The sequence below is a fragment of the Macaca fascicularis genome, chromosome 2 (genome assembly GCF_037993035.2).
Source record: "Macaca fascicularis isolate 582-1 chromosome 2, T2T-MFA8v1.1".
NCBI classification, from domain to species: domain Eukaryota; kingdom Metazoa; phylum Chordata; class Mammalia; order Primates; family Cercopithecidae; genus Macaca; species Macaca fascicularis.
This window is the reverse complement of record NC_088376.1, coordinates 196,863,704-196,877,273: the sequence shown is the minus strand read 5'-3', so window position 1 is coordinate 196,877,273 and position 13,570 is coordinate 196,863,704. Positions and strand designations below refer to the sequence as shown.

At 36.4% G+C, this 13,570-nt stretch overlaps 1 long non-coding RNA gene across 1 annotated transcript in view; it reads right to left on the bottom strand.

Moving 5' to 3' along the window:
• The window catches only part of LOC135969434 (uncharacterized), a 264,944-nt gene that overhangs the window by 79,092 nt on the left and 172,282 nt on the right, over positions 1–13,570 (bottom strand). The window contains exon 2 of the long non-coding RNA XR_010584696.2: positions 7,650–7,735. This is a non-coding gene — a long non-coding RNA (uncharacterized lncRNA). The remainder of the gene's footprint in view (positions 1–7,649; positions 7,736–13,570) is intronic.

The window sequence follows — 13,570 nt, the reverse complement described above, 5'->3', positions numbered from 1 at the left end:
CTAATCATCAGGGAAATGCAAATTAAAACCCAATGATGTGTTACTTCACGTCTGTTGAGATTGCTATTATGAAAAAGACAAAAGATAAGTGTTTTTGAGTGTGTCAAAAAAGAAGGAACTTTTGTACACTGTTGGTGGGAAGGTAAATTGGTACAGCCATTAGGGAAAACAGTGTGGAGTTTCCTCAAAAAATTAAAAACAGAACTACCATATATAATCAGCAATCTCACTACTGGGTACATATGAGGAAATGAATTCAGTATTTCAAAAATGCTATCTATATTTGTATGTTCATTGCAGTATTATACACAATAGCAAAGATATGGAATCAATCAGAGTGTCCATGTATGGATAAATGGATAAAGAAATTGTGGTACACAGTGGAAATTATTCAGCTATGAAAAAGAAGGAAATCCTGTTATTTGTGAGAGGACATTATCTTAAGTGAGATAAGCCAGGCACAGAAAGTCAGATAATACATGATCTCACTTGTATGTGGAATCTGAAAAAGTTTATTAATCAAGACAGAGAGTAAAATGGTGGTTTTCAGGGGTTGAGGAGTGGGAGAAATAGAGAGATGTTGGCCAAAGAGTATGAAACCAGGCCTCATAAAACTTAAAAATTAACACCAGATGGCCATGGATAGCCCCTCAATGTTCCCGGAACTCAAACAGAAAAACAATTCCAGGAATGTACATCAGGGGGTCCAGCCCTAAACAGTTCTAGGAAAATATCGCATGAGGTCCAGCCCTAAACCATACCAGGAAAGAAACCCATAAGGTCAAGCCCCGACCAATCAGAACCAGACACCTTGCTCAGGCCATAGCCAGACCCAATCATCTTGCGCCTTAAGCTTTGTTCGAACTTCACGCCAAAAGCTGTGTTTGAACTTATGTTTGCCTATATAAACAGCCTGTAATAAGCGTTCGGGGTCCCAGGGCCAACTTAGAGCTTGGGACCCTAGCGCGCTAGCAATAAATAACTCTCTGCTGTGAATCTCGTGTCGGTGATCCTTCACGGCGACCCCTGCCCAGGAGGGAATCGAGAGTTCGGTTCCAACAAGTACAAAGTTTCAGTTATACAGGATGAGTAAGTTCTGAAGATTTAACGTATACCATGGTGACTTAGTCAATAATACACAACTGAGTACTTGAAGTATTTGGAGAGAGTAGATCTTAAATGTTCTCACCACACCAAACAAAAAACATGTTAACTATACGAGGTGATGGACATGTTAATTAGCTTGAGATTGGTAACCATTTCACAATGTATATGTATATAAAAATATAATGCCTATACCTTAAGCATATATAATTTTTATTTGTTAATTGTATCTCAATAAATCTGGAAAAAATACCTCATGCATTTTCACTTTTACACCTCACCATTGCCATTCAGAAACACTGGCCTGATAAGCTAGCTGATAAAAGGATAGAAGATGTAGAAGAGAATCAATCATTCCAGCTGACCCAGTGAACTGCAGTGTGAAGTAGATGAACCCCAACATCTGCAGGGAGAAGCAGAGCCACTAGTGCCCTCAACAGCGAGCCTGCCCTCAATTAACTAAAACAGCCAACCTGCCAATTCATAAGAACAGTCCATTTGTTTCCATCCCCTGAAGTTTGTGTTTGTTTGTTTTGCAGTATTTTGTGACAATAGCTAAGCGCAACGAAAGCTAACTGTATTCTGTGAAAGGCCCTGAGCAACAGTTATGCACAGTTCACAAGATGTATAACCGTGTCAGACCAAGGCAGGCACTTTTAATGTGCTTTCCAACATCTGCACTGTAGTTGTATCTAGGTTTGTCTGCATCCTTTTTCTTAACGTGACTTGTATGTATGCATTTATGTTCTAACTCATGATATGTTAGCAAAGATATTATAACACCTTTTGCATGAATACAAACAAACGAATTGGAATAAGGAAAATTCATCTTAAGTCTTTTTTTTCTGTTCTTTTTCTTCTTTTTTGCTTCTGAAATAATTCTTTTCATTCGGCTTTTTACAATCATTGTAGCAATTATATCTGTTTTGTGCTTCATCCCTTACATAAATTAATTGTCGTCTCAGTGTATTGCTGTAAAAATAGGGATTCCTAGGGAGGATACTTTCATAGAATTGACTTAATTATTCAGAGGCCAATTATCCAGTTCTAGGCTATTCACATTGTTTTTATTTTCTCACTTCTCCATACATTTGAATATTTCTCAGTCCATTAATGATCCATTTTGCTTCTCATTAACATCTCTGGTAAAAGGTATGGTGAAAGAACTAATTGATTCTTTTAGTAATGATGAAACTTTTGAATTAACTAGACTCAGGATACACTCACTATCTTACCACCTACCTAACTAAGACAAACAGTTGAGTTTATTTCATGTTATAGGTAAACTTAGACTGATACAAGGTTTATTATTATTTTTTGCTGTATAAACATATAAACAGGGCATCAACTATGTCATCTTTTTCTAAGACTACAAACTGAAATTTTAGCACTATTAGCCTCTAATAAATACTTCTGATTTTCTGTGGCCCTCAGGTTGAAGGATATAGTTTGTAATACTATTTGTTCGATTTTCCTATTTATTTGACTCTCTCTTACCCCAGTCCCTAGTGCCACCATTCTATTTTCTGTTTTTGTAAGTTTAGCATTTTTAGATTCTGCATATCAGTGAGATCATGAATTATCTTTCTGTGACTGACTTATCTTACTTAAAGTTTTCTGGGTTCATACATGTTGTCATAAATGAGCACAATTTTCTTCTTTTTTCCTAAATAGAATTCCATTGCATGTATACAGTAATACCCCTCCTCCATGATTTTGCTTTCCATGGTTTCACTTACCTGCAGCCAACCATAGTCCAAACATATTAAATGGAGAATTCCAGAAATAAACAATTTGAGTTTTAATTTGCATGTCGTTTCTGAGCAGTGTGATGAAATCTCACATTTTCCTGCTTAGTTGCTGTTCAGTACAATCCAAGAGTTCAGGCATTCACTGGGGGTCATGAAACATGTCTCTCTTGACTACGAGGGACTACCATATACCACGTTTTCTCTATCCATTCATCTGTTGATGAAAACTTAGATTGATTTCATATCTTGGCTATTCTGAATAATGCTACAATGAATAAGGGAGTGCAGATATCTCTTCCAGTTATTGGTTTCATTTCCTTTGGATATATGCCCAGAAATGGGATGGCTGGATCTTATAGTAGTTCTATTTTTACTTTTTTGAGGAACCTCCATAATGTTTTCCATAATGGCTGTAGTAATTTACATTCCCTGCGGTGACAATTATTAACTATTGTATTGCAGTTCTGTGATGCTCGGGGCTCTGCAAACTATATTTCTCCTTTGCCAGCCATTTCCCTGTTAGTTCTGCCAATAGAGGCCACTAGAGGAGGATAAAAGGTAGTTGGAGTGAGAAGGCACTTGCTTCTTCCAGGTGTCTACTGGTCCTGCCAGCGTAGTCTCAGCAGTCACTCTTAATCCTGAAGTAGCTGTTGGTTCCAGTGTCTTGCATTCTTCCACATTCTGAGAACCAGCCTCATTACTTTTCTTTGGAGAAACTAGTAACAGTCTGGTAGCACACTTTCCTTCAGTTCAGCAGGGTACGTCTTTTGAGCTTTTGAGATACCCGCAGAGTAGTCAGAGGTTCTCGTTCCTAAGAGATTTGAATCACAGCTTCTCAAGGCCTCTCTTCTAGAGTTCTGATAATTCAACTTCTTTCCTTGTTCCTTACATGCTAAGATTACTATCACTGTGTTAGTCCAATGTTCCCTTTTCTATTGTTGAGTCTTCCAATGCTTTTTTTTTTGAGACGGCGTCTCACTCTGTCATCCAGGCTGGCATGCAGTGGCACAATCTCAGCTCCCTGAAAACTCCATCTCCCTGGTTCAAGCAATTCTTGTGCCGCAGCCTCCAAAGTAGCTGGGGCTACAGGCATGCACCACCACACTCAGCTCATTTTTTGTAGTTTTAGTAGAGACAGTGTTTCACCATGTTGGTCAGGTTGGTCTTGAACTCCTGACCTCAGGTGATCTGCCCTCCTCAGCCTCCTCCTCCAAAGTGCTGGGATGATAGGCGTGAGCCACGGCACCCAGCTCCAATAACTTTTTAAACATTTCTTACATTAGACCCTCTCTTTCAAACTAACTAGCATCGTTTCCATTTGCTGGCTGTAGCCTGATGATATGGTGCTGACTTTAGATGTCTGTCAATCACCTTAAAGACAAAGACTTTTGGCTTTGTAGCCCCTTCTATTCTTAGTTCATGGCTTGCTGTAGAAATGCTTTCTCTATGTATAGTCATGGAAGATTTCCCTGGTCCCATGCTCTGCCTACTAGTCATCTATTTTACATCATTTGTACCTAATATATTTTGGGTGTATATTGACTTAGCTATGTTAAGTGGTTCATTTGCACTGTTCCCCTCATCAGACACTGAGATCTAATTGTCATGCTTTCCGAATTCTTTAAATTGTCTCTCTCCTACATGTTGTCATTATTTGGCTCATTTCTATCCTCAGGGAATGATGTAGCATCCTCATCCTCATCAGCCACTTGATGAGACTGAACAGTGTCAATGTCAGCCTCATTCTCACTTGAGTTTTTATTCTCTGCCTCTGAGTTGGCAAAATTTCCTCCCACTTGTGTTGCTGTGTGGCTTTTACATTAAGCCTATTAGTTTTAAGTAAGGGGTGGCCTTGATCCGTTCTGGTCTGGTTCCCTAGTGCCTCCTTTCCTCACAGTATTCCACCAGTCATCATTAACTTATGATACTACACTGTGTAATAAAGTCTGCAATTAGTGCTGAGAAAATGGCTCAGAAGCTATGTGTGTGCCTTGATTGGCATTCTCTGTGTTGCTTTACAAAACCTGATTTCTCTTCCTGGGGCAAGCCAACCCTGAGGCTACTTGGCTCTTCTGTTCTATCATTCCTTTCTATTTCTATTGTTATGCCTACAGTATTGTCATTGAAGCAGAGTCCTCCCCCACACAATACGGAAGTTTGGTACTGGCCACAGTGTTCAGAGATGAAGTGGTTTGCTTTTTCTGGTTTCTTCCCTCAAACTAGCTACATGAATAATAATATTTTGTACATCTCAAGAAATTTTCCCCCAAAGCATCAGCTTCACAGTGTTGTCTACATCAAATGTTTATGCACTTTTGCCGTTGACTTCTTGTGTCTGGAACACATGGGAGCAGCCTCAGAAGAGCAATATTTGTTGTTGCATGCTCTTTTTCAATGCTTACCCACCACCTCTTTGGAAAAATTAGGAAAGTAAATAACCAAAGTGAATTGCAATCTAACTGAATGCAATGCTCAGGAAATTTTCAAAGAGGATTTCTGAATATGTTGGCTCTTCCGCAGTCCTCTCCCTCTCTCTCTCTTTTCTTTTATTAGCCACACTTAGTAGAGTTCAATTTTCACACCAACTGTCATATATAATTGAATATTAACCAAATAGGAGATAGCATTAAAAAGGGGGAGAGAAGAAGAGGAAGAAAAAGTCTTATTTTAGTAACAGAAAATACAAATTCAGAGTTTCAAACTGTTTTTGTTTTGTTTTGTTTTGTTTTTTTTTAGTTTGTTTCACCTATGGAAGATTTTCTTCTTTCCCTTTCTCCAAAGTTGATTAGGCTGGGAATCAGACATAAATTTATAAGATTCTAGATACTGTTTTTGGGAAAAGTCCTTAAGAGATATGAGTAAGGGAAGAAGATGGGTAGAAAGTGAAATTGTGACAGAAGTTTTACCCCAAAGAAAATTGTAATGAAGAAGACTGGTTGAAAAACAAACACATACACACAGAAAAACTATGTGCCATGACTTTTTTTTTCAAACTATTGAGAAGATATGCTATCACCATTTTCCCTTGAGAAGATATGCTATCACCATTTTCCCTGGCGTTTCTGTTTTGCTTCTTGCTCATAGCAAGAATCTAAAGATGTGCAGTATCAAAGTAATACTGATGGCTAACATATAGTATTTTCTATGATCATCAAGAGTGGCAGTGTTTCTGGCAGACAACTGGATCAGATAGCCAGGACATGAATTTGAGGTGATCCACAAAGGACAGTGCTGCATTTTCCATATCTAGAGGCTGTATCTGGGTCAAAAGAATGCACTTTGCCTTTGCTTCATACGACTTGAGCCAGCTGGACTCTATCCAGGAAGATAATGCTGACAAATCCTGGGAAAGCAAGCAGCAGCAGCTTCTCTCTCATCGTGCAGCATATGATATCACTGTTTCTCCTGAGTCTCTTTGTCCCTTTGACATGTAGTAATAATTAAAGCACACAGATCTGCACTTATTAGAGGCCAAATAGCAGCCTTGAATATTGAGTTAGAAGTTTCTGTATCTCTAAGTCACATAGCAAAGTGCATAAAGCAACTCCTTCTATGAAGGAATAAAGTCATCTCTTCATCCTTACCAGAGAGTGAAGAAAGACTTACGGAACATGTCATATAAACCAGCCCTTGTTCTGCTCTATGTACTTATTGTACACATGCTCATTTAATGTTAAAAGTAATGACTGTCTTGTGGATTAAGAATGTGAATGTTGGCATCATTAAGAGCCCTGGAATGTAGCTATTTCTCAATTGAGAGATGAAAAAACTGAACTGAACTTGTATACAAGGAGATATGAACATGAATGAAGACAATTACATTGTTTTTAACGGAGGAAAAATTTTTGGAAAGTACCCAAATGTAAGGAGAATAGGCAGGTAAAATTGTGGCATGTATATCTAATGGAATGCTATAAAACATCAATATAAATAAAATACAGCTATACATGTCAATAGAGATAACCATAAAAAATGTAAATAGCCTGTATCTTTGCTGTTGTGAATAATGTTGAAATGACTGATGGAGAGGAGATATCTCTTTGAAATACTGGTTTCATTTCCATTGGATGTATACCCAGGAGTGTGACTGCTGGATCATATGGTAGTTCTATTTTTTTTTTTTGAGGAAACTCCGCCCTATTTTTCAAAATGGCTGTACTAATTTGCATTCTCACCAACAGTAAGTTCTTTTTCTCCATATCCTAACCAACACTGTTCCATTTTCATCTTTTTGAGAATAGCCATTCTAACAGGTATGAGATGAAATCTCACTGTAGTTTTAACTTGCATTTCCTATGTTAATTAGCTTGATTGAATCTTCCTACAATGTATACATCTTCCTACAATGTTTTGTATAGATCAAAACATCACATTGTACTCTATATAGTTACCGTCAAGTAAAAATAAATTAATATAAAATTAAAAAGAAAAAACCCCTAAAACTATGATACTGAATAAAAACTTCTAACAGAAGACTGTGATTCTGCTAATATGGACTTCAAAATATGCAAAAGGAGATAACATATTATTTAGGAACACATATATTTGGTAAAAATATAAAGAAAACCAAAAGAATGATAGATCTTAGCAAATCCTCTGGAATGGAGAGAGAGGGATTTGGAAAAAGACCCAGAAGAATCAATACAATTCTATTTCTTAAGCTGTGGGGGATACACAGATGTTGACTTATTATTGTTTTAAACAACTTATTATATATACACCATTCTTTATGCATGATGCCAAAAAAGACAAGAAAATAAGGAAAAGTAAAAGAAGACAAAGTAATTAACTTACAATAATCTAAATTCAGCACCATGTCCTTCATGCTACAACAGCCATGATGTTCAAACTTGTGTTTCCTTCCACAAATAAGCAGAAATCTGTGTTAAGACATGAAGAAGAGATATAGATACTGAATATAAGAAACAATGTGCTGTATATGAATGCATATAAGAAACTTTAGATTCTACTTTTAATCCTGGCACTGGCTTGTTCATTCACTTTTAGCACCTTTGTTTTCCTATACACGAGATATGTTGTATACAGACCTTCAGAAATTTGCAATCCAAATGAGAATTTAAAAGATTTACTAAGAAATGCCAAATAACCCTTGCCACCTCCCTTAGATTTAGATAAATAAAATATTATAATACAGACCTAAAGGGGTGAAAAAATGTATGGCTAATGAAATTATAAGATTAAATTTCCAGAATCTGTTGCAGTATCATAACCATAATTATAGTCTCTTGTTTTTGAAAATAATGCAGAAGGCAGGGACAAAGTCTATACACTGTAATGCTTTTTGAATTGTGCCCTTTTTGAATTGGTATAGAGTTATAAAATAAGTGTCCTTTGAATGCTACAACAGGAAAACTGTATTTAGGGCAATTTTTATTTTTTCATGTCTATTTAGGAAAAGCACTTGAAATTATTTTAATGGAGGAGAAAATTAAAGATTATTTCAATAGTTTTGATACACCTATGAACAACCTTTGAATATTGCTATTGAGCAAAGCAAGGGGGGTAAAAATGCCAATTATTTGCTTTAAGCCAGTTGTGTAAGAGCTTTGGGCTAAGAATCAGCAGATCTGTTCACAAGTTCACCGTGTCACAAATTCACTGTGTAATTCTGCACTTTATTTGAATCATTACTACTAAAGGATTTGAGGGGGGCAGATGACTCCCAAGGTCCTGTTCATTGTCATATTGTCATCTTTTCTCCAAAACATGCCACACTTAAGACATGACTATCCCATCCCCATCTCCTGAGCTCTTAATTCAGAGGACCTTATTGACATCTTAGATTGTGGCCTTTCCTGTTAGGTGCTCTGTGTTATAAACTAGTTCTACGCTTTCCAGTATGGGCATGGGCATGTGTCCTCAGCCCTCTCCTATCGTGATTGGCTGGGAGCCTGGAACCAGAAACTGGCCCATACCTCTGTTCCTACAAAGCTGCTGGTCTGTTTTCACTTTGCAGCTGCTTGACTTGAATGCCAAATTCTCCTAGTGAGCGGTGGCTGACCACCTGGCCAGGGCCATGCAGCCAGCTGCCACTTACAGCTTGAGGCTAAAATATAAGCATTCTAATGCCTAAGCTCTGCCCCATCTGAACTCACTTCTCTCAGTTCTTTTTCTCTGTGAGTGTTAATTCAGGGTTGATTCTTCGCCCCTTTCTTCTTTCCTCATATGCTTACTTCTTCCTTACCTTTCTGTAAGAAATACATAGTTATAAATTGCCTGTGAAGTACTATGCCCTGTGTGTGGATAGGGCCTATTATTTTATCTGTGTAGATATGTGAGAATTGAAGTTTTGCATGCATGGAAAAAATAAAATCTCTCAAACACAACAAAAGAGACAGAGAGTGGTACCAAATTCCATTCTTTTTCTATTCCCATAGCTAGCAGAATTTCATTTCCCCCATCCTCCTTGGAAGTCACCTGCTCCCAAATGGTGCTTGGTGGATTTAAATGATATTCAAAAATCCCAGCTGACAGTTGTTAGCTGACTCTGTTTCTGCCATAGCTCAGATCTCTCCCAGGATATTTTTGTTTTGGTATACAGGCAATGCCGTGTATCCAACAGTTAACCTAATATATTTCTGTTACTCTCTTGGGTGCCTTTTTGCAGCTAAAACTATTCCATGTTGTTTCCTAATGAGAATTGTGGTTGAACATGGAGTGGCAATAGCAGGTCAGTCCTTAGGTTTAACCCCCAGTATATCCTCTTTGTTTTTTAAAAGCTTATTGGGCTAAAGCCAAGGTAGCAGTTAGAATCCGGAACTCAGGGGAAAGGTTTATGAATGCATGGTGAGCTCATGTTATCAGTTCCTATTTTAGTGTTTCGAAATCTCCCCTGGTGTTTGAAAGCATCTTGATAATTAAAAGAAAACATTGTCTCATAAAAATTTCATCTTCGTTTCAAAGTAAAGCATTTTTTAAAAGACTTAGTTTTACAGAACTTAGATGAACTATGCTTACCTTTCTTCCATCCCTCCATTCTTTCTCTCTTTTTTTCTTTTTTTTCAATTTTTCTTTTTCTACATGTAATAAAGGTGACTGGTAGAAATGTGAATGATCAGAAATGATTAGAAAATTGATTGCTTGATCTGACCTTTTTTTCATAATTAGGCAACTGACTCTTCATGTTATCGTCAAATACTCTGTCCTGAACTGATTTTGGCTTTGATATCACAGGTCATAGACTCATCTAAGCCTCTGGAGTTTACACTGGAACGGGGGCCAAAGAACTTTAACAAATGTGAAATAAAACAGTATTTTAATGGAAAAAATATGCAGCCTCAAATGCTTATCACTACAAATCTCTGATAAGAAAAAACAAGTTTGCTAATGTATGTATTTGTGTTTGGTACTTCTAACAATGGTATTCATGTGCTTTAATGAGGTAATACATTCAGATGATTTTTTTCATACTTTAAATTCTCACAGTGACATTGACCTGAAATGCCTGGGCCCACTGGAGAAGAACAAAGGGCTTATATAGTATATGCCAACATTGTTCCTTTCTAAAAGGATACTGGGGAAGAATGCAAACATATATTTAGGCCCTGTGGTCTCATTTCACATAATAAGAGAGCATTACCACAACCAAAAACACTGCTTGGTGACATAATGGGTAAGGGCCTGACATGCCCACACAAACAGGGGCATCAAGGGGCTATTTCAGATTCTTGATTTCTTGCCAAATAGTGAATAATCTTAAAATCAAATGTGCAGCAATAATAGGCCCAGCTGGGAGGATTAAGAAATAAATATCTATCGGGCTGCCTGATCTCTTTGTTCTTTAGGTTTAGAGTAGGATAAATGAAAAAGGGGAGGCCAAGAGGGAGTGGTTTAATATAGAATAAATTGTCTAAAAGGGATCGGTGAAAGCAGGATTATTGATGAGTTAGGGAGTGAGCTAGCTGACTTTTTATTTTCAAACTAAGACAGGATAGAGGTATGGGGATAAAGTAGGAAATCAGATAAGAAAAACAAAGGATGCAGGCATATTGGCCTTAAGTAGTCTTTTTCTGTTTCTGAGATTTCTTATGTTCTTGTGCTCTGAGCCAAGATCAATTGAGATTAATCAGTTGTATAGAAAGCATTGTGATCACATTGCAGGCTTTTAAAGTTTAAATTTGTTTATTGAGCACAATTTGGTTAGCATCAGGTGCTGAAGTTATAGACACCAACACTAGCATAGAAATTACTTTATTTAGCTCCCAGTTGTAAGTTTCTATAGCAACTGGGGTCTATACCAGAAAGCTGAGATTCTCGTGCTCAAATGATTCAGGCAGAGATGGCAATATCATATTTGGGGGGCACTTGCTTCTTTTTTCCACATTTTTTTCTGTCTTGTGAGAAGCCTCTTTAATGTGATTCTCTCTGCTTAGTCATACTTTTAATTACACCTCTGCTTTGAACCCTCTCCTCTTGGCAGCAGTATAAAGTATCTATTTTGGTTATGTTTCGATTTCCATTGACTAGTTAGTATGTTGATGCAGAGGAGAGGAATGTGATCTGTTTTAAATACAGTTGAAAATTCTGAATAGTGAGGGAAGTGTCCATGGTGACAAATGCAGTTAACCACTCCAGGAAGAAATTGGGATATTAATTCATAAAGGAAACCTAATTTAATTTCTACATTATGCTTCCATTCTGACCATAAATGCAATGTCATGATCCTTTTCAATATGGGGGATGTCCCTTATGAAGTTCTCTTTTTAAGTTTTTAAGTAAACATGTACTTGGAAGAAAATTGATTTTATTTTTGTTTTATAAATGAATGTTTTTATTGTAACAAATAGGACTTTTTTGGAGTGGCTTGTTATGGTTGAAGTAATATGTTATGATGCTAGTTTAGCCAATACTGCACAAAGACTTAGGAAAAAATAATTATATCCTGACTCCAATTATGAAAATAATCTCTACATTAAAAATATATAAATATAGTAGATTTCTTGCTGTCCATGCTTTGGAATGGCTGTAATCCAGGCATCTATCTATCTATATCTACATATTTATATCTATACAGATACATAGATCTGTGTATATATATCTGTATATATGTATAGAAAAATATATCTGTATTTCTAGAAAAAATGAATATCAAATAAACACATACTGGAAATACATGTTTTAAATAATACTATCTTTTCTATGAAACTCCACATTTTACAAGAACTGGCTTTTGATATTTGAAATAATCATGAACTGAGTTGTTTAAAGACTATTTAGTAGAAGACTGCTTATGGTATAATGTATGGCATAGTCTTTTAGTTTGGCAAATGACAAGAATAAACCATAAAAGCAAGGATTCTCTGTGTGCCCTAATAAAACAAAACAAAACAAAAAAGGATTTCCATTTAATGTTCACATTTACTGCTAACTTGAGGCCTATTAACATTTGGAAAACACAAATTCTAAAGGCAGCTGCTAGCAATTGGCCAATTATAATTTCACGATTGAAAGAGAAAATCTTATTTCACTATAAAATTCGGTACTTGTTTTCTCCTTCCATGAATTACCCCACAGCCAAAGCACAATGTGTGAGAGAGGAAGGAGAAAATAGACTCGCTCCTGGTTGTCTGCAGAAATGCATCACCTCAGATGACCTTGATTCTCTTTGCATTCAATAGGAGATTTTCTTTTACTAATTTTACAACAGATTTAATTGTAATAAAATTAATTCAGATTGTGATTATCTGTCTCTATTTGTACTTAGTTTCTATGAGGAATCTTAAAATATCATCAGTTCCACAGTTGAGTCTCTGTGTCATTATTCAGTATGTCTATTATATCATGATATATCTGAAGTCACATAAACCAGTTTTGCTCTTTCAGGCAAGCAGTTTCCAGAGCTCCGTTAAAACTCTGAATAGATAATTGCTCCTTTAACAAAACATGCATAGACAAAACATTTGATGAATAAAGAGCAGTTATTAACCTACTCACATTTGTGAATATCAGGGTTTAGAACTATTACAAAATGGATTCTGCCATGAGTCAGTTTTGTTTTTCCTTTTCAAATATATCCATTACATATATTTTTTTTTCCTTCAGGTAACTTATAGTAATATTACTTAATTTAAAATGTACTAGCTCTCCTAATGTAGCAACTTTATTAAAAAGAATTAAATGTTTACTCAAAATCATAGTCAAATAAAATGTAGAACTTCAAAATAGTAAGTTGAATTTCTCAGTATTTTATTGCAGAAATGAAAATAGTACTTATTGGAGGAGATAAGTGATTTATACAATTTGGTTCTGTTACCTAAATCAGAACAGGCTTACTTAAACATGTATTTTAATTGTAAATTAGTTTTTGTAGTCACAAACCAATTATGCTGGATTCTCATTAATCATTTGTTGGTAACATTAAACAGTCAGTAGATTAGAGTGTCAAAAACATTTGGTGGGGAGAGGGGTGTTACGTGCAGAAACATTAACCTCGACCATCTGAGGCTCCTCTCTTTAGAAGGCTTATTTGCAAGATTGGCCATTGACTGATATCTGGGAACTTGGCTTCTGAAACACTCCCTTAACTGGTAAGGTAGTTTCACTGGGCCTAGACATTTGTACAAACAGTGGTATTTATTGTAATATCTGCTTTCTTTTTGCAAGTCTGGAATTCTGGTAGTTGCTAGGCAAAAATGTCTCTGTTCTCAGCCCCCAGTAAAACTCCTAAACTCTGAGTTTTAAATGGGCTTCCAGTG